At 26.2% G+C, this 24875-nt stretch overlaps 1 pseudogene; it reads left to right on the top strand.

The window, feature by feature from the left end:
* LOC113373338 overlaps positions 1–24875 on the top strand; it is a 73643-nt pseudogene that overhangs the window by 37455 nt on the left and 11313 nt on the right.

Genomic DNA, 24875 nt, shown 5'->3' with positions numbered 1-24875 from the left:
ATTTGGGCTTAGTGATTTTTTTTCTGAAGCCTAAAAATTTATGTGTACAATTTTCAGTATTTTAGAAAGAGAACTATCCAGTGACTCCTTAGTCATACATCAAGGCGTCCAAAAAATTAAAAGTATCCTTAAAGATATTTACGAACTTACTTTCCAAGCCTTAGAACTGCACATGGTGAAGATTATAATGTTTTCCATAATGATTATGTGCATATACGAGGTAAGGATAAAAAATAATGAAATAATTAAAATTTAGGATATATATTTTTATTATTTTTACAGGTTTCTGCAATGCACATCCTCTTCGTCCTGTTAATTTCCTTATGCCAAATTTTCGACAGCAAATGGCAAGTAATTGTCACCAAAATAATCACAGTCGTCGTTTCGGTTTTATTTATACTAAAAATGATATATCAAATTGAGTATATAGAACACACTGATTATGATGTCAACTGCACAGTAAGTACCTAATTTTTGTAACTAATTTGTTTTGTAAAATTTGTTTATAATTTTTTTGTATTTTTAGGACAGTAATGGCGAGGAACATGTATACAATACTGCTGAATGGATTGGGTTCGAAAAAATTAGTTCAGGAGTTTCTTTGTCGAATCTTTTGCAATGTTATATAGGAATTATTGTTGTAACGACTTTGAATGCATTGGTTATTATTAGACAACAATATGAAAGGTAATAAAAATAATTTTATTCTGATCCCCTAATTAACATAACACAGAATGTGCATGAATTTTGTATTCGAATCTTAAAAGAGTTACAAATTTTTGGAATCGATTTCGGCATAAATTGAATACTATAATATTGAATTTTACTGTATTATAATATATATAAAATATAAGTATTTTATTATATGTCTGAATAATATTTTTTTAATTTTTATTATTTTTGTAGGTTTTTGCAAGGAAAACCCCAAGCCCGTCCTTATTACATGTTTCCTGGTATAACAAGAGCTGATGCCGATAAAGATGTACGACACTGTCTTAAATATTTGGCGAATTTTGGATATTATAAATTTGGATTAGAGGTAATAAAATATACTCAATTTTATATAAATAAAACTTGAAAACTTAAAGACAAAATTACTCTTAAAATCCACAAACCAATCTTCAACTTATTTGTGCTCTGATGGAATAATAGATGATATTTTCTAATAAATATGACCATTTTATATATTTTTATCAAAAAAAGCACAAAAAAGAGAGAGCATATTAGTACAAAGTCTACAAAATATATTTTTACATGCAATAGGTAATTATTATAAATTCTAGCTACTTTTGTAAAAATATGTCTTTTTATTTATTTTTAACAAAAAAAAACAGAAAATTCAGAACGTATTAAGAACGTCTAAAAAATATAGTTACGTTTAAAAGTTAAGAATTTCGTGCTAATTTTTAAAAAATATTAAAATATTCTAAAATGTTTTTAAAGTTCAATCGATTTTATCATATTTCAAGCCATTTTCCAAGAAATATGATAATAATATATAGATTTTTAACGAAAAAAATTTAATAAGGAAAGAGAATATTGAAAAATATGTATAAAATATATTAATGAATGTTAACTATTATTTTATGCAATTTTCCAAAATTATGACGTTTTAAGGTTGATTTTCAAGAAAAAAACAGATTTGAGATAGTAAATATTAAAAAAAAGTTCTGAATTATATATTTTAACGTGCAATATTTACTTAATATAACTTTGTTATTTATTATAAATATGACCTTTTTATCATGATTTTTTAACGAAACAACAGAAGTAGAGACAGAAAATATTTTTTAAAAAATCTATCAAATATATTATAACATGTAATAGTCATTTGTTATAATTGCGTGCTATTTTCCAGAAAATATGATTTTTTTATATATCTTTAACGAAAAAAAATAGAAAATAGGCGGAGCATATTAAGAATAACGTCTAAAAATATATTTTTACGTTTAATAGATACATATTTATTATAATTCCATACTATTTTCCAAAAATATGACTTTTTTAAAGGATCTTTAATGAAATAAAAGCAATTAAATTTGTGGATATTAAAGAAAAAAATATATAAAAATATTTTAATGTTTAATAGATATTTATTATAATTTCATACTATTTTTCAAATATGACTTTTTTATATTGATTTTTATCCAAAAAACATACACTTAAGACATTGAATATTAAGAAAAAGTTATAAAAAATATATTTTAACGTTTAATGATATTTATTATAATTTTAAGCTGTTTTCCTGGAATATGATTTAATTTTTAACAATTAAGAACAAATTGAATTAGTATAGAAAATATTTGGAAAAAATTCTATAAAATACAGTTTAAATTTTAATACATATTTACTACTATTTTCCAACAAAATTGATTTTTTTATATTTATTATCAATGAAAAAACGGAATTAAGACAGTGACTATTTACAAAAAAATATATATAATATTTTAACATTTAATAGAAATTTTATTATAATCACATGCCATGTTCCAAAAAATGATTTTTCTATTAATTTTTATTTCAGATAATTAATTACAGAATAACATTTAATATTAATTATGAGAATGGCTAAATTATTAACTACTGGCTAATTAAATTCATATGAAAAATTATGAACGACATTTAAAGTCCACAATTAATTCAACGAATGTTTATGAAATTTTATCAGGCAAATATTAATAAAAAACGTCTATAAAATTCTTATAAAAATACAAATATTATAAGTTTTAAAAGATATCAATTACAAATATAAACACTATTTTTTAAAAAATATATTTTTGTAAAATTTCTATATTTTCATCATTTTACCATTGATTTTTATTTCAGATAAGTCTGATAGCAACTGTAGGAGTAATCTGTATACGTTTGGACGCCTTTGCAATTTTTTATGGAATTTGGCTTTTGGTATTATTTGGCCTAAAACGTAGAATGGCATCCAAAATTTGGCCTGCTTATGTCATCTTTATAGTAGTCATAATTCCTTTACAATATTGTATGGTCGTCGGATTTCCACCATCACTTTGTATACGTAAGTAGATAATAATTAATTGACACAAAAATAAATATAAACAAAAATAACTAGATAACAAAAATAAATTAATTGACACAAAAATAAAAATATTTTCACTTCTAGCTCTTCCTTGGGGTGATAGTGATATTTTACGACGAACTCAAGAATTCATGTTTTTGGCAGATCCTGTAAATCCTCCGCCGGTTCAGAAATTGATTTGCGATTTTTTGCTTTTAGTTCTTGTTTGTCGACAGGTAAATTTTAAAAGTCTAAAAGAAAAATTTTGAATTATTTAATTTGTTAATTTATAATTATTTTTTTAGCAATTAGTATTTCGTATAGAAAAGCGATATGCTGGTGTCGAATATCCTGGTGGAAGCAATAGTAGTATTGTAAAACATGCAGAGGAGCCTTTTTTCAAAAATCCTGTTCCTGATTTTATAAGCGATCTGAGGTAAATAAAAACTTAATAATAAAAATGATGCAGAGTTTTTTTTTTTGAAAGAAGTAACGTTAATAAAATGACCTTACCTAACTACATTGCACCATTCAGAAAATAATTCGTATTTTTTAACTCTTTCAGATTTCTTATTAATTGACAAAATTAAAATAATAAATTCATTGACGATATTTCAAATTTTAAACTCTTTTGGATTATTTTTATTAATTTGCACAAATCTAATATTATCGACATTTAATGGTATTTTAAACTCTTCTAATCTATTTCGTGTTTGACGTCACTAACATGTTAGTTTTTTGGTTTCTATGTTTCATTTTGTGTAAATGTTTATTCAAATATACATTTTATTTTGTTTTGACTCGAGTGTAAGTTACTTATTAATTACTTAATTATTTTTTTTCAAAAGTTTAGTTAATTACATTTTTCAAAAGCATTTATTAAAAAACTCTTCATTCAGTTGCCGAATTCTAAGAAAACACATAATTTTAATCTTGGATTTTTTTTTCAATTTTCCATGTTACTAAACAGAGTATTCCAGAACTTAACGTCAAGCCCAAAGGTAGTGATTGTAACTATCATAAAAAATAGAAAAAAAAATTATTCCATGTATTTTGAAAATTATGAGCTTTCAAGGGCAACTTAGAACTTTGGTAAAATGTATCAATTTTTGTTTATTTAAACTATGGAACTGTAACCATAAATTATATTTTTAGGACACAAGTAAAAATACTGACACAATTGACCTCAAGTTTTCTTGTATTAAAAGTATTTTTTAAACTGTGAATTTAAATTGTTCAAAATTGGTCGACTTCAAGTGGCCCTCTTTTTAAAAAATGTAATAAAGTATATTAGTAAGTTACATTCGCTAATAGTTGTTAGTAGTCATAATAAAAAAAAATCGAGTAAAGAAATAAAAACTTAAAAATAACACGATTTTTGCTTGTACATTTCGTTCACAGTCAGTTCAAATATTTCGATATCGCACATTGAGCTTTAGATTATTTTTTGAGCTTTAAGTTATTGTTAGGGTTTTATTTTCTACTTTATTTGTTTTTATTATATATATGCAAAGTCTTTAAACTTATTAAGCAGTGATAGAGATGTTCATAAAAATAATAGAACACCCAAGGTACTAATTTTTTATCAAAAATATTATAAATGTTTTTTTTATAATTTTAGATCTTGGCTAGATGTGGTAAAACGTATTTTATTCACATCATTTTTATGGATCAGTTTGGCAACAGTATTTTTAGCAGGCAGTTTAAGAGTCAACATATTTTCTTTGGGGTACCTAATTGGCTCTTTTTACTTTTTGTGGCAAGGAACTGATTTATTACTACGACCTATCCCTATGATGATCAAAGGGTAATAAAAATAAATATAAAAAAAAATTATATTATTAATAATAATGGTAAAAATGATTTTTTTAGATGGAATGGTCTAATGGCTTTCAATGTATCAGTAATCGTATGTAAAGCTGCCTTACAAATCGTGGTTGTATTTTTATAAAAGAAGTCGAAGTCCATGCTTGTTGGGCGATTCAACTTTTAGGCATAGGTTGTATACAAAAGTTTTCGCCTTCGTCACAATTTTTAGATCCTTCAAAGGTCTGTTCATATATTTTCAGATTTATTGATTTGTTTAATTTTTTTAATTTTTTTTTAATTTTTTAGTGTTCGGTACCGAGAGAAGACATCGGTTTGGCGTGGGATGGTGCTTGTTTTGCATTTTTAATTTTGCAGAGGAAAATATTTAAGAGCTACTACTTTTTCCATATTATTAACGAAGTTAAAGCTATGACAATGCTTGCATCTAGGTAAGAAATTAATTAAAAATAACATTTTTGTTGTAGTTTCAATAAAATATATTTTTTTTAATCCTATTTATAATAAATCACCTTGACCAAATTTTTAAGTCAAGAAAGTTTTTTACTATAGTAATAAAATTACATAAATCAATTGTCTCTTACTGATTTTGGTTTTCTGTTTTTTTATCTAATTTTTTTTTTATCTTTTTTTATTTTAGAGGTGCAGAATTAAAAGAAGAACTCCAAAGAAAAAGAGTTGCAGAGCAAGAAGATGAAGAGAAAAATATTCTTGAAAAGATTAGGCAAAAAATGGATCGTATTAAAGCAAATCAAAAGCGAATTCAAGGACCTACTTTTATGGAAAAACAACATAAAGAAACTTCTCATTGTGCTGGTAAGTCGATTTTAATTTTTATAATTGATTCAAAAATTTTAACTTGTGGTATTACATAAAATTTGGGAAATAACAAGGAAAGTATATTTTATGGGTAACTGTAAAATTTATATCTTCAGAGGTACCCTTTAACATACATCTTTGTTATAATTTGAATTTTATAAAATCAAAATAATTATTAACAAAAAAAAGTAAAATCGATTAATCAATTGACAAAAAAAATTGTATAAGTCTTGTACTTCAGGCGCTATTTGTTATAATGAAAATTATATTTTATTATTAAAGATATTATTAACATTTTTATATTTAGATATAACACTTTATTTTTTGATACTCTATAAGATAATTTCAAATTTCCTACAATGAAAAAAAGGGTTCGGCATTAATATTTTATTTAAAAAAAACTAGTTTCTGGAATTCCAAAATAAATTTCAGAGGCGTTTCACGTAAGTATCGACTAATTTATTGGAATATTACATATAATTTTAATAAATCTATATTTTAACACATAATAATACATGATTTGAATCTTAAGGTAAAAAAATAAATTGATAGGTTGTTCGAAAAATATTTGCAAGATATAAATATTTGCAAAATATTATAGAATTATGAATGAACAAAATTTTGATTTTAACACATATATGTATATTTGTGTATGATCATAAAATAAGAAATTTCTTTTATGTAAGACACATGTATATTTTGTATGAATAGTTATTTCATTATCATGGTCAACTATCATTACATTCTTTTAATAAATAGAATAAATATCAATAACAGAACAGTAAATAATTTCAGTAAAAAACTTATTTTTTTTGTTTGAATTACAAAATATTATAGGATGAATTTCTTATATAAAAATTCGAAACCGGTTTTATACAAAAATTAATCACTATTGAAAAACCAGTGTTTTAATATGCCAAATTTTTCCATGTTTTCGACAATTTTTTTTCCTAAATTTAATTTGCTTGTCAGTAGAGTCCTTGGTAGAGTTCTATTTCTCTTTTTTTTCTTTAGTTCAAATTTAGTTTGCTCGTCAGTAGAGTCATTTTTCTTTTTATATGAAAGTCATTTTTGTTTAAATATTCTTCGTCAGATTTTTGTGACAAATTTAATTGCTCGCAGTAGAGTCCTTTTCTTCCTAATGAATTTTTTTATAATCAATTTGCTCGTCGGTAGAGTACTTTTTATCATATTTTGCCTGAGTTCAAATTTAGTTTGCTCGTTAGTAGAGTCCCTTTTTGTCTATCTGGGAGTCATTTTTGTTTTAACATAAAATTTTATGACAAATTTAATTTGCTCGTTAGGACAAATTTTTGTCACGAGTCTAATTTGCAGAAAAGAAACTTTCATAAACTCAGAATTTTTTGTTCAATTTATTTTTCGAATAAAAAAAAATATTCAAACATACATTTTTTAAAATGTTTGAAACCGGTTGAAACAGTTTTTTCGAATATTTGTATGTTTTTATTAATTTCTTCTAGGATACGTAAATTTTTCGTACAAGTCTTTATTTAATTGATCAAATCCACGAAATTATAATCAGTCCATCAAATTTTAAAAATGTGAAAAATCGTGGATTCTTGCGACAATTTTCGGTATATTTTTTGGAGCTGAAAATTGTGATTATTACAAACCAAGAAAACTTCAAGTATTAGTCTCTCTAATTTGTATAATAAATTAGATACCCTAGCCCAAACAAGTAGCATGCGTTCCTGCACTTCTGGACGCACTGCAACTCCTCCTGCAGGATATCATACACAATCGATGATGATGATGATGTCCAACTCATCCTGATGATGACAGGACTGATGATGAAGAAGATCAACTTGAAGATGATTTAGCACCATTGACTCCTAGAGGAGGAAGTTTATTGCAACCTCCGTCACCGTCATCGGCATTGATGACTGTCTCTTTAGGTGAATAGGATAAAAATTTATGGATTCGTGGCCACGATTTGATTTTTGGTGGAAATGATCAGTTGATGTTGTAATAACATTTTGGGTTCTGATGTTGCTCTCTGGCTAATTTTGCACTCTTAAGGGGTTATTCTAGTGTAGAAATTCAAAAAAATCGATTTTTTTTATTTCATATTTCCAAAGTTTAACTATCTAAGAATATAAGTACGAGAAGGTTTGAATTATTTTCGGAGATATAGGCATTTTACTGACTCGGTCTCCATACTGGTTTGGCTTCACACAAAACTTTAAATGCGTTTTTCTCAGAACAGACTTTTTCAGTACTGTTGACACGATTTCTCAAGTTTTAATCGACCGATTCACTTGAAATGTTCAGAGAGTCTTGTTTATAGACCTCTCTGTAGCCCGAATTAGCATCATCTCCTAATTCCTATTTTTACTATTTTTAAAAAATTCGAGAAATTCAAAAAAAAAAAACAGTAAAAAAACACTTTTTTTTCAAACAGTCGCCACTTTGTAAAACAATTTTTTGTTTACTCTAGTTCGGGCGATTGCGACATCATTGTAGATTAATAACATTTTTATTTCTTTTATTTCGGATGGCTAGGAGGGTTGAAATCATGGCAAGACTGAGGTGGCAATTTTTTTAGACCACCCACTTCATCAGCTGCCAGTTTTTACAATTTTCAACTTTTTTATTCTTTAACTTCCCGTAGGGCAAGTATTCGCAAAAAATCGAAAATGAAAATTTTTGCATTTCTCGACGTTTCAAAGGTTTCTGAATATTTTGGCATACCTTAGAAAAAATGGATGTATGTGTTGTGTGTTGTGTGCGTATGTGTGTGCGTATGTGTGTGCGGATACATATTTTCGTCGACGATTTCGGGAACGCGGATGAAGCAATTTCAATGTTTTTTAAATTATTTAAATCGGTTGATCGGTGTTCTCGAAATCGTCGACGAAAATTTGTATCCGAACACACACACACACATACATCCATTTTTTCTAAGATATGCCAAAATATTCAGAAACCTTTGAAACGTCGAGAAATGCAAAAACTTTCATTTTCGATTTTTTGCTATTACTATAACTTACCCTACGGGAAGTTAAAAATGTTCAGAATTTCCAAAATATGTCAAATAAAGAAAACATTTTCTTTTCAAAAAAATTTTGTTTAAAAAAAAAAATTTTTTTTTTTCAAAAAAGTATTTTTTAGTCAAATTATAGTTTTTCAAAAATGTTAATCGTTTTTAAAAAAATAATTTTTGGTACGGTAAGTTCCAGCAATTTGCCTAAGGCACGATGCCTTAATTTGCCTTATGACAGAATTCCACTTACAGCTAGTTAATTTTAACTTCCCGTAGGGTAAGTTATAGTAATCGCAAAAAAATCGAAAATGAAAATTTTTGCATTTCTCGACGTTTCAAAACCTTCTGAACATTTTGGCATACCTTAGAAAAAATGGATGTATGTGTGTGTGTGTGTGTGTGTGGTATGTATGTATGTATGTATGTATGTATGTATGTATGTATGTATGTATGTATGTGTGTGTATGTATGTGCGGATACAAATTTTCGTCGACGATTTCGGGAACACGGATCAACCGATTTGAATAATTCAAAAAACATTCGATTCGTATTGATAAGGAGACGTGCTGATTAGTTTTTGGCAAAGGCAGGTCTAGCCGTTCCGAAGATACGGGGCAAAAGTGACAAGAACGGTACCTCCGTTTTTAAGAGAACGGAGCGTCCGATTTGAATAATTCAAAAAACATTTTACTTGTATTGACAAGATGTAGAATTGATCAAATTTTCATGGAGGTAGGTTTAGCGGTTTCGGAGATCTAATGAAAAAAGTAAAAAATAATGCCATTCGGCGGTTAAGAATTATCATTAGACATATGCACATCAAATTATCAGATATTTTATAGAGATTTTAACAATAAGTATATTTTTTTTTTACATTTTTATGGGTTCCGTACCAATGCTTATGCGTTAGACGGCGGCGCGGCACATGCGCGCTTTGACATTTCGTCTCTATGCACTTCAAGCAGTGCGATTGCTTTGAAAAAAAGTTCAGAATTTCCAAAATATGTCAAAATGAAGAAAACATTTTTTTCAAAAAAATTTTTTGTATCCAAAAAAAAAATTTTTTTCAAAAAAAAATATTTTTTTTCATATAAATTTTTTTTTTCAAAAAAAAAAGTATTTTTTGTCAAATTTGTAGTTTCTCAATCTATTTTTTTTAATTAAATTTTTTTCAAAAATGTTAATCGTTTTTAAAAAAATAATAATTTTTGGTACGGGAAGTTCCAGCAATTTGCCTTAAGGCACGATGCCCTAATTGCCTTAAGACAGAATTCCACTTACAGCTAGTTGTTTTGTATTTTAATAATATTAATAAACAAGTGGTAAAAGAATGGATAGTAATTGCTCATCGCTTTCTTTTACGACATTTTAAAAATGACCTAAAATTCATCGCTCTACACTAGAATACCCCCTTAACGTAAATGTGAAGTAACACCAATTTGCACTTTCTATACTTCTCATAATAAAATACAATTGCAAGTATTTTTTATCTATTATTCCAACTGTCGATTACAATTCAGATGGATATCTGGATCCCCAGCGAATATCCTTCAGTTCGCCTCCAGATTCAGACTTACAGCCTCCTCTAAGGCGACAACCTTCCTTAGACGAATCGTTCCCAGTTTTTTCGCCTCCTCCGGAAAAAAGCATTCAAATCACCGATACAAGAGGAACAATTCGTGCAGAAAGTTTTCCTCCGACGACTTCTATCGGAATAGGACCACCTTGGATGGAAGGATCTTTAAGGACACCTTTTAGAAGAAGACACTCCTCGTCTTTGGCATCGAGATCACCAAATTCTCATCACACATGTAGGATTGGATTCGAGTTCTTGATGTTGTGATAAATGATAGTGATTTTATTTAATTTTATTTTAGTTTGCGTTGTTTGTATTATAGCTTAAGATTGTGAAATTATAATTTTTAGCCGAGTCAATAAAAGGGCGAACTCAAAAAGTCTTTCTTAAATTTAAAAAAATGCTCAAATCGGAGCTGATATTGAAGTCTTTATAAAAGACTTTCCCCGGTATAAAAGTTTGGAATAAAATGACTTTGAATTCGTCAGTTTTCGTCAAATAACTCACAAATATCGTATGAAAACACACATATTTGGTTAGATAGTGAGAAATTAGATAAAATTTACTGCGATTCCATGCCAACATCTATATACACTCCGATATAAAAGTTTGGAATAAAACGACTTCGAATTCGATTTTTTATTGTTCTTTAGCAATTAATAGAAATTTTGGGACATTTTTTTGGTTTTTGTCAAATAACTCACAAATATCATGAGAAACTAGATAAAATTTACTATGAAACAATTAAAATTATAATACTAAAAATAAATGAATAATTGAATATTTATATTAATTACATAAAAAACCAGGACGCACTAAAACAGCAAAAAAATTGCTATTCTATTTAAATCGACAAATTAGCAATCCCAGAACTCAACGTCAAGCCGAAAGGGAGTGATAGTCCTGAAAAAATGAAAAAAAATATTTTAAGTTTTTTAAAAATTATAAACTTTTAAGTGCAACCTAAAGCGTAGAATTATGACAATTTTTCGGTTGTTGTGGTTGATTTTTAATGTTTTTGTTTATTTAAACTTCGTAACCGCAAATAACATTTCTAAGACAATGACATCATTGCCCTGATTTTCTAAAATTAAGACTATTTTTTGAACTATGAATTTAAAATTTTTAAAATAGATAGACTTTAAAATGCCTTTTTTCAAAAACAATTATCAAAGTATATTGGCAAGTATATTGGAAAAAGAATCTTCTCTTTATATTCTCTTTAATTTTTAGCTCAGATTTGTTTCTACTGCAGAAAATACGGAAAGAAGTGTAAAATTCTTAATCATCATACATATTCTTGATAATATTTAGACAAAATTTGTTTCTACTGGGAAAACTATATAAAAAATGTAAAATTCTTAATTATCAAATATATTATACATTCGACATTTTGTTCAATATAAAGCGTTATAAAATAAAGTTTCACGATTCACAGCGTTATATCATATATGGATATGAAACATTTCGTCATAGAACTTTTAATTTTTTATCTTGTACATTTTAATTTGTTTATATTGGTGAAAACTAGATGAAATTCACTAAAATCTAGTACAAACAATTATATACATTTTCATGTTAAAATTTGAAATAATTCTTGGTTGAAATACGGACATTAGTATTTTGATACTTTGCATTATATGGATTTTGAACATTTTTTTAGTTTTCTTCAAATAACTTTTAAATTTTGTTCTGGACATTATAATTTGTTTATAATGTAATGTATAAATATAATGTATTTGTAAAAACTAGATAAAATGTACTAAAATCTAGTGAAAACTGTTATATATACTTGCATATTAAAATTTTGAATAATTTGTAATTGAAATGCGGACTTAGATTTTGATATTTAGCATTATATGGATTTTGAACATTTTTCAAATAACTTTTAAATTTTGTCTTAGACAGTATAAATTGTTTATATTATTAAATACTGGATAAAATTTACTAAGATATAGTACAAACAATTATATACATTTTCATGTTAAAATTTTGAATAATTCTTGGTTGAAATACGGACATTAGTATTTTGATAATTTGCATTATATGGATTTTGAACATTCTTTTAGTTTACTTCAGATAACTTTTAAATTTTGTCCTGGACATTAAAAATTGTTTACATTATTAGATAGGGAGAAACTAGATAAAATTTACTACGATTTCATGCCAATAGTTATATACACTCCGATATAAAAGTTTGGAATTATAAAACGACTTTGAATTCGATCGTTCATTATTCTTTGGAAATAAATAGAAATAGATAAAATTTACTACGATTCCATGCCAACATTTATATTCACTCCGACATAAAAACGGCAAAAAACCTTTATTGGCTCGGTTATTTAATTTTATAAAATTGTAAATATTTATAAATATTTAAAATTTACCTTACAGTTGCCTCCGAGTTGGAACCAGTACACCAACCTGTATATAAACCATCATGTAAAGTGTAAATATAAAAAATATAAATTTCTCAAATAAAACCTCGATGTTGTACTTATTTCTTCTACTGTTGTAAATAATTTCTCTATTTACCGATATTAATTATATGTTATTATTTCTTATTAACCGATATTAATTATATGTTGTACTGCACTTTATTTCTATTTTTGGCACCATTTTAGATTTACTATTTGGATCCGAAGGTAGACCAAGGTACCGCAAGAAAGAACCAAAAACATACCTCGAGGGTAAACCCAAAATTTTTTTGTTTTTGGTACAAGGGTTTTTTTTTGTGTATACTAAAACCGCATGAGGAATAGACTTAGTTGTGTTTTGTACTAACGCATGTTGAATTTATATGTGTGCCTAACTTTATTGTCTAACTTATTATTTTTTTTTATATTTATTTTTTACTAGGATATTGTATTGTAAAAATAGTACATCATATTTTATTTTAAGTGCAAGCATTTGTTTTTGGAAAAAAATATAGAGAAATCATTATTATTTACTTTTTTGTAACATATCTACCTGAACCAAAATAAATAATATTTGTATTGAAAATAAATATAGATGTTCGTTTTGTAGAATTGTTCAGAACCAAAATAAATGCATCCACTTAAATTATAAATCACCCTGTAGAAGTAGATTTTGGTTATTAAATATGTAATTAGAAACTTATTCAAACTTGTATTATAAATAATTAGTACTTGTATTAGGTTGTCAAATATCTCCCTTCCGCTTTTTTGCTCTTGGTTTATAATACAAAAAGGCGGAAGGGAGATATTTGACAACCTAATATTTGTATTATCTTAGTACTAATATTTAGACTTTAGCACTAAATTTTCTTCATCCATTTATATCACCTTGTGCAGTATGCATGCTTCATTTGAACTTTTATGAATTTATTATTTTTTACTAATTTTTTTTAATATTTTGCAGCAATTCGTTCAGGAGATTATTACATGTTCGATGAATTCGATGATATTGAAATCGATTTGGAACAACCAAAAAGTAGTATTGATGAACATGAAGATGAGGAAGATGCTATTCCAAGGAGACTTACTATTAGTGAGGTAAGAGATTATATTTTTTTATATAATTATTTATTCATATGGTTGAGAAATTTTCTTTGTTGAAAAATTGAATGCTAAAGTTGTGTGATGTCCAACTTGTTTAGAGGGAAAATCATGTCTGTTGGAATAATCATGTTTGTCGAAATTAATAATAGGCATAATAATTATTTAATTGTGTAGTATTGTTATATTGTCTGTCATCATTTTAAATGTGTCGTGATTTGTTATTACTTCATATAGAAATAGAGGGTAATATCTAATAGTTTATTTTTTCCATCATATCAATTTTATTTACTAAGAGCTTAAGCATTTTATAATAAAAAATAAACTTGTAGGATTTTTTTCTTTATATTGTCTGGACTAATAAATTCCCAAAATTTTTTTTTGTGTGAAAAGAGAGTGCAGTATTAGAAAATAAAATGCTTAAATAATAACAAAGTTTATGAAATAATTAAAATGACAATACTAAAAATAAATGAAAAATTGAAGATTTATAAAAATTACATAAAAAACAGGGCACACCAAAACAGCAAATTCAAAATAAAATAGTTATTATATTTAAATCGACAAATTAGCAGCAAATTATACTTATAAAGGGTATCCCAGAACTCAACGTCAAGCCGAAAGGGAGTGATAGTCCTGAAAAAATGGAAAAAAATATTTTAAGTTCTTTAAAAATTATAAGCTTTTAAGTGCAACCTAGAACGTGAAATCGTGACCATTTTTCAGTTGTTGTGGTTGATTTTTAATATTTTTGTTTATTTAAACTATCTTTGTAAATCGCAGAAAAGTGAAAAATTTTTCGTTCACGTTTTAGCTCGCAATTCTGAATCGATTTTGAAAATTCAAAAACCGTTCGAAAGATATTGGTTGGGAATCGTGCTGATTAGTCTTTGGTAAAGATCAGCTGGGCCGTTTTCTTGTAATAAAGTTTTTTAAAAAAAAAAATCGACGATTTTTATGATTTTTTTTGACGGTAGATATCATAGTCTTCTAGATCATACTAAAATATCACCGTCCTACAACAACTCGTTTAGCTTTAAAAATTCATCAAAGTTTGCAAAAATTGGTATCGTTTTTTTGGCATTTGTCAAAATTAGACTTTTCATCGACCTTTGCTCAAAAACGCCTGAACCGATTTCAGAAATTTAAAAGCCATTCGATGTATCTCAATGAGCCCTATAGTTTGTCAGTTTTGTGAGACGATCTGCCAAGCCGTTTCTTTGTAATTTGAAAAAAATTGTTAAACTTTTCGTCCACATTTAAGTTCATCCTACCGAACCGATTTTAAAAAATCAAGAACTGTTCGAAAGATATTAGTTGGGAATGGTACTGATTAGTTTTAGGTGAAAATCTACCGAGCCGTTTTCTTGTAATTAACTGTTAAAAAAAATGTAAGTCGATTTTTATGAAACATTTTTTGGCGATATATATCATGGTCTTATAAAACTTCCTGAAATATACGGTCTTACGACAAGTAGTTTAATTTTAAAAAATCATCAAAGTTTGAAAAAATGAGTAGTTTTTTTGACGTTTGTTAAAATTAAAATTAGACGATTTACTTCGTACTTGGTATTAATAAACCATTAAAGTCTTACGGAAACTGTTTCAAATATAAAAATCGAAAATTTGCTTCTGGAAAATACTCCGAGTTAACGTGTTCGTTCGTTTTCAATAATGTGTAATAAATCCTCTCGGAATACTTCTAATCACTCATAAATTAATTTGTTTATTATTGATTAAGTCTATTAATCACACATATCTGGAAGTTCATGTAACTTGCCTCAAGGCTAAATACCAATACCAACTAGTTTTAAATGTATTCTACGCCTAAGAATTTGATTTGAAATCAGTTTGAAATCCAAAAATTGACAAAAATTATAAACGAAATTATTGAGCCAACGTTATGATTTTTTCTATAATTTTATGGTCTATTTTAAGATTTTATTGGTAAGAAACTGAAGTATTTTTGCATATTTAATAAAAAATATTGAAATATATTAATTTTTAAAATAAATGATTTTTGAAAGGCACTTCTTTAAGAAAATTTAAAAAAAACTGAAGTATATTTGCAAATTTAATAAAAAATACTGAAGTATATTAGAAAATTTAATGAAAAGTGCGCGCATTTAATTGTAAAGTAGTGAATTTATCGTTTCATAAAAAAATCGAATAAAGAATAAAAATCTTAAAATAAGCTAAAAATATTTTTTCTAATTTTCTTCATGATAGTTACGATCAATATTATCACCCCGTTTCGGCTTGACGTTGAATTCTGGGACACCCTGTATATATATACATATATATATATATATATATATATATAATTCATTAGGGTAAATATTTTTTAACACGGGTAAAAGTTAATTTTAATATTAATATATAGCTCAGATCCGTTTCTACTCGGAAAAATGAGGTAAAAATGTAAAATTCTTAATCATTTAATATCTTTTCTTTATATTCTTAATAATTTTTACCCCAGATTTGTTTTTTCTAGGGAAAATAAGAAAAAAAGTTTAAATTTCTTAATCAATAAATATCTTTTCTTTATATTCTTAATAATATTTAGCCCAGATTCGATTCTACTGGGAAAAATATGGAAAAATGTAAAATTCCTAATTATCAAATATCTTCTTTGTATATTCTTAATATATTTAGCCGAGATTCTACTGGAAAAAGATTGTAAAAAAAATGTAAAATCCCTAATTATCAAATATCTTATTTTAATATTCTTGATAATATTTATCCCAGATTCGTTTCTACTGTGGAAAGTATGAAAAAAATATAAAATTCTTAATTATAAAATATTTATTTTATATTTTTGATAATATTTAGCAGAGATTCTACTGGGTAAAATATAGAAGAAAATGCAAAATCATCAAATATCGTTTTTTTATAACATTTTTAATTACAATCTGACACACTTCGGGCATTCAATAATTGATTTGACTTTATTATATGGACTTTTTAATGGTTAGCAACCTAGTAGTTGTCCAATCCAATTATGACTAATTAACTATTCTCGAAGCATTTGCTGGCATTTGAATATAGTATTTATTCCACATTTTGTTCAATGTAAGGCGTTTCAAAAATAAAGTTTCAAAATAATTATTGTATTGCTTATATTGTCTAATATCAAATATGGATATTTCTCATATATCATTTATCTTAAGCTCTTAGTAAATCTCACCCACCCCATTACACCACTAACACTTACTTTATCAACACCATCAACTAATCATTTACTAACACCATTTTCGCCCTGCTCTAACACCTACCCTTAGCTCCTCCATTCCGCCCTCGTGACCAACATCGACGAGGCGACGAACCTGCAGCGTCAGAGGGCGAGCGCGCGCTCTCATCAGGCGGCCGTCCATTCGGCGCACTCGAGAAGGTCGTCGGCGCCGCTCGAGAGACACCAGTCGGCCCAGAGCTACCTGTCGGCCGTGTCGCATGTCTCGGCACCCACGCCCGTTGTGGTTGTGAGTTGGTTAATAGTAAAGGGGGGAAAGGATTGAGGGGAAAGGGTTTTTTTGGTTTGGTTTGGACTGAATTTAGTAGTGTTAGTACTATGAAGATTATTTACTTATTTATTTTATTATATAGTCCACTTGAAGGGCTTGAAAATAAAACTATATATATATATATATATATATATATATATATATATATATGATTCTGAATTTGATGTTGACATATGTATTAACACAGTGTAGTAATCGGGCATAACATCAATAAAAACATGGTAATAAACGGAATGAACTTAACGCTGTGCGACACAAATTTTATTTAGAGAGTATTTCCAAATTTCTCACAAAACAATAAAAACGACGCGCAAAGGATTCGCAATTCGTTCCACACATGTATAGAATCTTGGTAAAAAATATTTTTTAAAAAAGTCTTTTCTCCATTATATCTTCAACCAGTCTACGAACAACATATTATCTAATTGTGACTTTTTAAATTAGTATTTTGTGAAAATATTATGTAATTACAAGTTCAATGTTTATAATACATAGTGTAGTGCATTACCATATTCTGATACCATGGATTATTAAAATTTTCCAATAAAACACTAAGATTAACTGATTCTAAGTACTATTTACTATTTTATTTTTTCTCTTTACTTCAATTCAATTGTTTTAGTTTTTTATTTTATTTTCAGTTTCCACTAAATGAAGGCTAGGATTATAGCCGAAACATATGGACTTAAAATAAATTTTTGAAATAAATTCATCATTTATTGATGGCATGTCCGATTACTAAACTTTGTTAATATATATATATATATATATATATATACATATATATATACGTGATACCTTAAGCGCGATATGGGTACAGATGATAATTAGTTATTTTTCTGATGTATATTATAAATATCGGTATCTTTCGTAATTGAGTTAAAATTAGAAAATATTAATACTATACCTGTATTCAGGCTTTGAAAAGGATATTACTATTACAGACTGTCTATATACTCAAGGTGAATAATTTTTGTTACATTTTTTTTATTTTCTCCATAGTTTACGTTAAATCGAATTCATGATATTCACTAACTTTAAAATAGGTTTACATATGATATTGAAAGAGCTAAGTGGTAGTTTCCGTTTAGATTCAATTGATTTAGTTTTTTGTCGTTTATTTTAGTATTTTAGTAGTAATATGATTTTAGGATATTTGCTGATACGTGAATTTTAGACATTCTTTTATTTCTTAGTATACTTTAGAATTGTTTCCTCGGTCACTTTATTTTATATACATCAGTGTAAACTAGATAAAATTTACTAAATTGTAGTAAAAACTTTTAAATATACTTAGATATTGAAATTTTGGATAATTTGTAGTTGAAATGCAGAGTTTAGTATTTCCATATGGATTTATGACACTTTTTTTCAAGTATCTGGTAATTATTATTTTAGGTATTATAATTTTTTTACATTATTAAAAACTATATAAATAATTTATTCTATGTGTAAATTCAGTCCAAATTAAATATTTCTTTAAACTTTGTCCACTTATGGTCGAGTTTTTTCACACACTTTAATTATTAGATAATCCTTCAGCCAAATAATTAAACACGTTGCTTTTTGATTTTGAATTTTTCAAATATGCACATATAATTTCTTTACACTAGTAATAATTTATAATAAATAAATAACCAAAGCCTGTGATTTTACTACTTTAATTTTTGATAGAGCAAAGGATCTTCATTTTATTCATTTAGTTATTTGTGTTAAATGTTAATAAATAATATTTTTGTTTGTATGTATGTCATTTGACTAAAATATTAACTTTATGTGTTGCATTTGTATTATTTTATGTTTTTTGTTCACTTTTTTGGAATTGCATGCTCATGCTTAAATATGTTATTTGTTGCACAATCACTTTCATCTAATAATAATTAATTTAATTAAATTAATATTTGAATTATATTAAAGATATCATTAATTTATTTGTTTTTACATGTATCATACTTTGCCTTGTGAAAGTATCAGCTTTATCTAATAATTTATTTAATTGAACAAATTAGTATTAGTCATTAATTTTAATCTCTATAAATTTTGCTCTATTTACTACTTTACACGTTAGCTTATGCACAAGCACCGATTTAATTCTAATAATTTTCCATGTTAAATAAATAAATATTGTAATTAATTTTGTACTTAATATTTCTTCTAAAGGATGACAAAAATATTGAAGTCGAATACATAATGCCTACAAAGGAACTTGAAATTGAAAGGACTATGTCGACTACATATGAACCTTCTGAGTTGGGAGGATCTGCAACGGAAAGGACTACAACTAGCAGTAAATAAAATATTTATTTATAAATTATCAAAATTATTATAATACTTATACTAATATCATACTTGAAAATACAATTAAAAATAATTTTAATAACTCTAAAATCATTAAAATCGCGATAAAAACCAAATTAAGATACATAAAAACGCTACTTACATTATTTTTCCAGTTACTATGCGCCTAGAGTTTTATTTAATTTTCTTGCTTGATTTTTGTCGAAAGATTGTGAAATTTTTTCCATACTTCAGGCAATATAATAATTATGAATTTACCATTATTAATTTAATATTGTATGATTATTTTTTAAGAAACAATTCGCCGAAATGTGTTCCGGTGGCTGAGGTTTATATGGGCTTTCATAGAAAGCTTGATGGTTTCGATGACTCTTCGTCTTCATGCTTTTTCGAGAGATTACAGATATGTTGTTAAAGTTTTGGCTAGAGAGAAGATTATTTTAAAGGTGAGATAATAAAAAAATCGAAGACATTATTTTAATAAGCAATGAAAACTTTTTAAGTAAAAATTTCAATATATAATAAGTCAAAATTTAGAGGTGTTGATTAACTAAGTTTGTAGAGTTCTAGTTTGAATTCAGATTTTTCTCCGGCAATGAAGAAGGCTTTTTTGATAATATTAGATGCAGAATCAAAACATCATGTGATTTTGTTTTATATTTAGTATAATGTCTTATAATGCATGTACTTTTTCTGTTATTGCAATTTTTGCACATTGTTCTCTATATTAGTTTTGTATGTTCTGAATTCATATAATATTATAATACAAAAATATAAACTTGCACCTGGTTTTTTTTTTTATTGATCTTTTCGTATGACAATTTAAACAAAAATATTATAAATCTGCTTATTATTTATTTATATTTAAATATATTACCCACAGACTAGTTCCAAGAGGACTTAAAAATACAATTATTAAATTACAATATATAGTATAATATATAATGCACTTAATAACACAAAATTACATAATAACAATATTATTTAATTACATAGAATAAGCTAAAATAATAAAAGATATTTGAAAAGAAATAAAAAGGTTAATTTGAGCAGATAGAAATCATTTGATGAGTAATTATTGAATATATATTTAATATTTTTTTATATTTTCATTCCAGTCTAAGCCCGATTTTGGAGTAGGAATTCGCCACGGATATTCTATGATTTGGACACCTTTGCCTCAACAAGCTTCTTCTAAAAGATTGTCGTATGTATTTATTTTATTTAACATTTTTTATTTATAACAAATTTAAAATATTAATTTAGGAAAAAATTAAATATCAAAGAGTGTGTGAATGAATGTCTGTTTAATATTTACTCAAAGCTTTAAAGTTTATTTCTTAAATTTAATTTAGTCAAATAAATTGGATTTATTAACTTTTTTACTAAAGATACAAATATAAAATTATACAGATTTTGTTTCATTATTTTTTTTTATTTATAATTAGAGTTTCGGAGTTTTTTAAAGAGATTCTAATGAGATTCTGATCCATGATATATGGATAATTATTATTAATGTTTTTTATAATTATTGGATTTTTTTAACATATGTAATTTTGAAAATAGTTCTCAAAAACGCAGTGAATGGCAAGACAGTTTGCTTCGTAAGTCACTTCTAGTTGGAATTTATACAGATAATTTCATTGGAAGTGAAAATGAGTATGATGTTTTCTTATTATTTTATTTTATATATAATGTAGGAAGATAATATATATATATATATATATATACAGATATATATATATATATATATATATATAGATATACATTTACATCTTGATTATTTTTTGCTATTTTAAAATTGCAGCCAATTCGTCGTATTATAAATATAAATTGGATTTCAGAATATAAATTGGATTGCATTTCTATATACATTTATTTATAAAAAATGTTTTATGTATTATTTTTGTAAATAATTTGCTTGTAAAAATTTAGTTTCTTCAAAATAGTATTTATGTATTTTTGATATCCTATTATTTTCCTTACTAAAAATAAGTATATCATAGGTGTTTCAAAGTTTGTCCTTATTTGATTTACTGAATGATGACACACATCAAGTATCGAAACGTATACATATAGAAATGAAATTTAATTTATCTCTTATTCAAATAATTTTCTTGGTATAGTGAATGTGTATCTAATATATTGGTTTTTATACCTATGAAAAATGCTACTCATAAATATTAAATACAAGATGAATTTTTCTTTATATATTTTAATTCATAAAAGCTATGAAATTTTTAAAAATAATACTTAAGAATGTTGAAAATAGGAAAAAAATTCTTTTGATATTTCATTTCATTGAAGCAACAAAATAAAAAAATATGTTATCAGTATATCAACGATTAATATATTTATATAAAATGCTACTCTAAAATATTGAATTACAAGCCGATTTTTATTTGAATATAAAATTTATAACGGCGATAAAATATAATGTTATTGATATTATTTTATATTGCAGTAATACGGACACTTCTACATAATTATACAATTGTCTAGTTTAATTATTTTCTGCATTATTTAATTATTTTATTGTCTTTTATCCAGGGATGATCAAATAGCAACGACATCTGAAGGAAAAGCTGATGCCCAACAGAAACTGAAGTATCACCCAAAGACCAGGACAAATCTGATGACATTGTTCTCCAAATCGGCGAAAGGTTAGCATATTTGTATAATATTTATTTTGGAAAAATTAGTGGCATATGCTCGGTAGTTGCAAAAAAATCTATCTAGTGAAGTAGTGGAAGTTTTACCAAGTAGCGTTTTGTTGGCATGAATGACAAATATTAATAGTACTAGGCTGCTTCTTTTACCAAGTGTGTTTTATGGAATAATGTCTTTGTTGAGGGTGGAAAAGTTTTCAAAAGTTGTTCATTTAGGCGCAAGGAAGCGAGTTGGGAGTGCCTTCTATAAGGATAATGGCACCCAGTTTGGAACGAGGCCTCGACAGTGATCGACCTTGCGATACCAGGTACAGGTACAACCAACCTGCACCTTTTGAAATAATGGCCTTGATTTATAATTTTTTTATCGATCACTGTTTATTTTTTTCCAAAGTTTTTTTTCCATTGCCTCACTGCTTCTTAGCAATTATTTGTTACTAAAGTCGACGCCTATTATTTAATTTAATTTATTATTTTGATAATTGCTTTTTTATTTTTGATCTTGTTTTGTATATTTGGCAATTTTTTTAAGTGTTTGCTTTTTTCTGCAATTTTCAGTATGATTATATGTTACATGAATCGGAGTGTTGTTTGTATACCTTATGCAAATTATTGTTGGAACAAAAATAATTAGCGTGAGGTTGCTTAAGTCGTACACCCTTAGGAAATACAAATGTTACAGCATTTAATTAGCATATTAATTAGTGCAATTAAATTACAAGAAATTTTTTACGTGTATGTAATCTTTATTCATTTGGTTTATGATTAAAAACTATTGACTGAATTAAAATCTACATCCTTAGTCATACCTACTACTGAAAAACTGTATAGAATTCAATCCAAAATCGATTTTTCTTTATTCATTACTTAGATACTTTTACATATTTTTTTAAATTGTTTTTGATGCGATTTAGTCTAGTCTAGTCGTACCTACTACTAGAATTCAGAATAATAGAATTCAGTCCAAAATCGATTTTTCTTTTTTCATTAGTAAGGTATTTTTACGTTTTTGGAAAATGTACTTTTATTACGATTTAGACACCTGGTTGCTTAAGTCGTACCACGATACCCTTAGTCGTATCTATTACTGAAAAACTACATATATAAAATTTGGTCCGAAGACAACTTTTATTTAGTTTTCAGTTAACTAGTATTTCATTTTTCAAAAATTTGCTTTAATTAAGGTGTACAGTCGCTTAAGTCGTACCCCCTGAAGAAATAATGCTGTAATATTTAGTTCAATTGCAAGATTTTTTTTACGTTTATTGAATTTTTAGTCATTTGGTTTATGAATACAAATTATTAACTGAATTTAAAATAAGTTCTTTATGATTTTCATGGTTTTTAGGATTAAGGCGTTTAGTTGCTTAAGTCGTACCTACTACTGAAAAACTGTATAGAATTCAGTCCAAGATCGACTTTTCCTCAGTTATCATTTAGCTATTTTTTACGTTTTTCAAAAATGTGCTTTTAGTGCGATTTAGGCATCTAGTCGCTTAAGTCGTACCACTAAGCCATAGTCTCCTAAAATTATATATAGAATTATATATGGAATTCAGTCCCAGATTAACATTTCTTCAGTTATTAGATGCCAATTCGTACTTGATTATTAAAATAACTTCTAAAATAAATTACTAAGCTCGAAATCTAGAAAATGTGCTTTTTAAAATTGTTGTGACAAGATCGTAATTTTTTTTAGAAAAGAGTGAAGATAAAATTGTTCATAAAGATTTTGGTACCTCAGCTTGGTGTTAAGTTCCAATTCGAGCAAAAAACTTTCAAAAATTACATTTAACCATTATTTCTTCGTCTTAATAAAAAATATCAGCATAGCTGTTTATATTAAACCGGTACGAGTTAGAAATTTTCGAAAACTTACTTTCTAATTATTTCTATTTTACATAGCCTATTTTAAACTTTTGCAAACTCAACTAAATATTTCTAGTTGACGGTTTTTAATTTATAATTATAAGATAAAATATAGCTTAGATACGACTTAGGCAGTGGTACGACTTAAGCAACTTTAACCCTAAATAAAATTTTATTTTATATGCTTATTGTTAGCAAGTACGAAATTATTATCGTCTTAACCTCAATTGCTGATTTGCTTAATTTTGTAAAAAAAAAAATTGTAATTTATTTTACATACTTGTGTAAATTTTTACATGGATTGTAAATATTTTATTTTTTATTTTTGCTGTACATTGCCAATATTTTTATTATTTATAATTTTGGTCGTTGTTAATAAAAACCTTGCTTTTATTAGGTAAAAAATCATTATTTCAATCAAATCAATCATCATCTATATTAGATATTTAGTGCAGTCATTGGAGCCTATATCGTACCACCTAGATTTTCAGTGTGAGTCAAACTTTTATAAAAAATCAGATGAACAACACTTCAATGACTGCACTAATATATGAAACATATATGGAATATCTACTAAAATTTATTATATATTATACAAAAAATATTCTGAAATTTGAACAAAAAATATAAATCATAATAATTCTTATATGGAAAAAAGTTTTATGCAAAGATCCACACTTTTTCAGATGGTTTTACAGATTTAATTCAATGTTTTATCACTTGTTTATGAACAACTATTTAGACAC

This window comes from Ctenocephalides felis, unplaced genomic scaffold, assembly GCF_003426905.1.
Source record: "Ctenocephalides felis isolate EL2017-DRISC unplaced genomic scaffold, ASM342690v1 CF-g0.4_SCAFFOLD_01604, whole genome shotgun sequence".
Classification (NCBI taxonomy): domain Eukaryota; kingdom Metazoa; phylum Arthropoda; class Insecta; order Siphonaptera; family Pulicidae; genus Ctenocephalides; species Ctenocephalides felis.
The sequence above is the reverse complement of the archived record's forward strand: the minus strand, read 5'-3'. Positions and strand labels throughout refer to the sequence as shown.